Here is a 4,985-nt window from a genome sequence, read left to right as displayed (position 1 = left end):
CCCATTTTCCAGCACTTGGTCCATAGCCTTGTATGCCTTGGCATCACAAGTCTAAATACTTTTTAAATGTTATGGGGCCTCTGTCTCCGCCAAAATTTCAGGCAGTGAGTTCCAGACTCCCACCACCCTTTGGGTGAAAAAGATTTTCCTCACATTCCCTCTAAATCTCCTGCCCTTACCTTAGCTCTATGTCCTTTAGTCATTGACCTCCACCAAGAGGAACAGTTTCTTCCTGTCTATGCCCCTCATAATTTTTATACATCTCAATTGTTTCTCAGTCTCCTCTATTCCAAGGAAAACAACCCTAATCTATCCAATCCCTTTTCATAACTGAAACTCTCCAGCCCAGCCAACATCTTGGTAAATCTCTGCACCCTTTCCTGTGCTATCACATCCCTCCTAAAATGTGGATTTCAGAACTGCACACAGTGCTCCAGCAGTAGCCTAACCAACATTTTATATAGTTCCAGCATAACCTCCCTGCTTTTAAACTCCATGCCTTGGCTTATAAAGGCAAGTATAGCATATGCCTTCTTAACCACTTAATCACCTGTACTGCTACCTTAAGGGACTAGTTACATGCACACCAAGGTTCCTCAAGGAGACTGCCTGGTGAACCCTGACCGCTTCCTACTACCTCAGGGAGGGCTCCAATTTGGCCATTCTGTGCCTAAAGAGCAGGGCCTTCCCAATGTCAATGACCACTCTCCAGTAATCACCTTGCCCTCACCAACCCTCTTGCCTCCCAGAGCCTGCCTGACTGTTACCTGTGCCTCCAGACCTCATTTATCTGTTTTGAACTTGGAAATATGTCGCCATTCCTTCACTGTTGGAGGATCAAAATCCTGGAACTCCCTCCCTAACAGTACTATGGGTTTACCTACACCACAGGACTGTAGTGGTTCAAAGGCAATTAGGGATGGGCTATAAATGCTGGCCTAGCCAGTGACACACACATCCCGAAAATTAATTTTTAAAAGTAGCGTACGCTATTTCCAAACGCAGTCCCAGCAATACCTGTGACTCCTGGTAGCATTACTAAAACCACTGAACTGCCAGCCCTCTGATTGAATGGTGCCTCCTGGAGGATGGGAAACCAAATTTTAAAGGGTTGGTTACCCTGGCAGCAGTTAATTATGTGTGTGACCCCTGAGAGGTGGGATCATCTCAGGCTTTCTGACCTGTCATCAGGACCCCTGCCACGATGGCAAAACTCACTCTGTATAAAATACAGAGACCCAGACAACAAATTGTTCCATATAACTTCAAATTCATGTCCCATTCTTTTTGCAGTTTTACACATTCTCGTTATCAGATTTTATTTCTATTAATAATTGTGCTCTTGAAAGTGAGTCACATAAATACAATGTAAAAACTAAGCACTGACAAAGAGCTAGAGGCACTGTCGCTAAATGTTTCAGCAGTGGTACAGTGGCTACCACTCGTCTCAGAGACAGAAGGTTGTGATTTCATGGATCCATTCCAGACACTTGAGCACAAATATCTCGGCTGATACATTCAGGGCAGTACTGAGGCTATCTTTACTATTGAGGTCTGTCTCCTGTCTTGCAGGATAGAAAAGATCCCTTGGCACCATTTGATGAAGAGCAGGGGATTAGTCTCAGTTTCCTGGCCAATATTTACCCCTCAAGCAATATAACTAAAACAGATAATTGAGTCACTATCACATTGCTCTCTGAAGGAACCCGCTGATCACTAATTGGCATTTGTGCTTCCCACATGACAACAATGGGAAAGAGAACACTTTAAAAAGTACTCAGTGATGCGCGTTATCACACACGAGGTTTGAGATGCTCAGGAAATAAAGGCTTTTATTTGCTGTTACAACGAAGCTACTAATTATATACACGATCCCAGACTGAGGGGTTCCAGACAGAGCAGTGACCTTTATACCTCTCCCAGGAGGCGGAGCCCGACTGGGATGTACCACAATAACTATAATACAAGGTGTAACAGCCCAACCCTAACCCCAACAGCAACAAGTAGAACAACCCATCCCTAACCCCAACAGCAACATATATACATACTTGTAGTACTGGCCAGACCCTGGCTCAGTACTATCTAGTGGGAACCAACGATGGTTCACCACACTCAGTGGCTATGAAGGCTTGTCAGACATCCTGAGATCATGAAAGGCATTACATCAACGCCAGCTTTACTTCGTTCTTTCGAAAATAGGCAATCTCTCAGAGAAACTCATGGCAAAGAGGCAGAGGCCAGGAACAGCCACAAGAGATTACTCAATTAAATGTACTCACTAGATGAGATAGAGACTTAGTCTGTACAATAGTTCAAAAGTGGGGCAGGTCAGTCTCCACAATGAATGTTCAAAGCAAACAAAAAACCTGTTGTGTGTTTAATCTGCAAAGAAAACAAAAAACTTGGGGCATTTCAAACTGATTTCATTTAGGAGATGCATTGTAAGAAACATAGCTCCCAACAAGGATCCATTATGACGAAGCAATCTATTTTACTGGTGTTGTTTGAGGGATAAATATTGGCTGGGTCATTGAAGAGAACTCCCTACTTCGTTAGTGTTGCAGAACCATTTATATCCACCGAGAAAGCAGGTCAGACTTTAGTTTCAATTTCTCATCCAAAAGACAACGGCCAGAATCTTACCACAATTCACGCTGGCGGGATTTTCCCATTCCGTCGCAGTGAAAGGAGCTTTGGCTGGCTGCCAGGTTCTCCGACCTCGCTGCAGCAGGACCGTGGCATGAACGGCCAGTAAGATCGCACCCAGCAGCATAGAATTCCCTCAACTACTGCAGTGAAGTAGCAGTTTACAATATGTGCTCAATTTTCTGGAATGGGACATGAATAGGACTTGAAAGCTGGGATTAATCTCAATTTTAAAATTAACAATTGATCTGGTATCAGTGCCATTCACAGAAAAAAGTTGTAAACTTCTCCACTTGAAGTGTGAAGAAGTGTTTCCTAATTTCACTCCTGAAATGTCTGGCTCCAATTTTTAGACTATGCATCAAATAGAAATAGTTTCCTTGTTCTCCTTAATATCTTGAAACTTAATAAAATCATTTCTAACATTTTAAATTCAAGGGAATACCACCTTAGTTTGTTTAATCACACCTGATAGTTTAACACTGGGATTCCAGGCATCATTTTGGTAAATTTACATTGCATTCCCTTCAAGACCATTATATCTTTCCCAAGGTGTGATGCCTAGAATTGCCAACAGTACTGTGTTAATGTGTGGCCTAACTCAGGCTTTGTATAGGTGAAATATGACTTCTACTCCCACCAGATGTAAAAGAATCATTCCATTAGTCTTTCTGATTACTTTATGTACCTATTCATAATGTTGTAAGGGCCGATATAACTGGATAGACAGTCTACTTAAATCTTCATTGTTTCTAGCTTTTCACGATTTAGAAAGTAGTTTGTTCAATCGTTTTAAGTCCAAAGTAGATAGCCTTACATTTATCAAAATCGAAATCCATTTGTCACCGTTTTGCTCATTCACTTAGACTGTCACTATCTCTTTGTAATTTTACATGGCTTTCTATATTTGTGTCATCAGCAAATTTGGGTCACATAGGATAAACAGAAGAGAAACAGGCCATTCAGCCCAACCACTCCAGACTGACCTTTATGTCCCTCTTCAGGCTCCTCACATCTTTACTCATCTAATTCTATCAGCATTATCCATGATTTCCTTCTCCTTCATATGTTTATCTTACATGGATCTCAACCATTCCCTGTGGTAGTGAGTTCCACATTTTCATCACTCTCTGGATAGTGAGTTTCTTTGCTAATTTTCCCATTTAATTTACTGGTGACTATCATATTGTTGGCCTTTAATATGTTGTCCCCCACAAGTGAAAACATGGACTGAATTTTAACCGCTAAAGAGAGTGAGGTCCAGTGCAAGCAGGGAGTTAAACTTCTGGAAAAATGGCATCACATCAGAAGCCCGTACACTTCTGGGTGAATATGAAAGTGGGCAGGGAACCCCATGGAGCTGTTGGTAAGTCATCACAATATTCAAACAAGCAATTACCTTTCAATTGAATCTAGCATTCTGTCTTTAGTCACAAGTGCACTGATTTTCTGAGCCATCTGGAACTCACCAGAGCCAACCTGGTGGGAGAACAAAGGGGATTGCTTCTCCTGTGAAACTGGCAGGTTGGGAAGCCTTCAAACAAACTGATAATCTCCAGCTCTGCCTAGATGGGAGTCTGATGATCACAGCATTTCTATGGGTGTACCCTAACTGCTTGATAGGAAATTTCCTCAACAGATAACTTATTGGAAGTCACCTCGCCTGTCTTGCACTTCACTCACCTTGATCTGCATTTCCCTGTTTTCAGCCTTTACCATGACATGGGAGCCGCTTTTGCAGCTCTGCTTGAACCTCGCTGAGGAGCAAGAGAATAGCATGATGGCACAATGATTAGCACTGCTGCCTCACAATGTTATGGACCTGGGTTTGATTCTGACCTTGGATGACTGTGTGGAGTTTGCACTTTCTCCCCGTTTCTGCGTGGGTTTCCTCCGGGTGCTCCAGTTTCCTCTCACACTCCACAAAAATGTGCAGGTTAGAAAAGAGACAGAGCCTGTTCGTCTGATCCTGCCATAAACGCAGAGTTAAACAGCAGAGTTCAGGATGATAAAAGCAGCAAGAGACAACAGGAGTTCAGGACCCTAAAAATCTCTTTGCGTTCCTAATTTATTTTTAACAATTTCATCACTGAGCCATCTATTCCTTTCTAGGCTTTCTGCAATTAACATATTTTAATATCTGCTCTTCCCTTTTTGCAATATCCTACTCTGTGTACCCTTTGACGTGGAGATGCCGGCGTTGGACTGGGGTAAGCACAGTAAGAAGTCTCACAACACCAGGTTAAAGTCCAACAGCTTTATTTGGTAGCTAATACCATAAGCTTTCGGAGTGCTGCCCCTTCGTCAGATGGATCTTGTAACTTGATTTCTGTGTCTCT

Source organism: Mustelus asterias, chromosome 6 (assembly GCF_964213995.1).
Source record: "Mustelus asterias chromosome 6, sMusAst1.hap1.1, whole genome shotgun sequence".
Lineage (NCBI taxonomy): Eukaryota > Metazoa > Chordata > Chondrichthyes > Carcharhiniformes > Triakidae > Mustelus > Mustelus asterias.
This window is presented reverse-complemented; position numbering follows the sequence as displayed.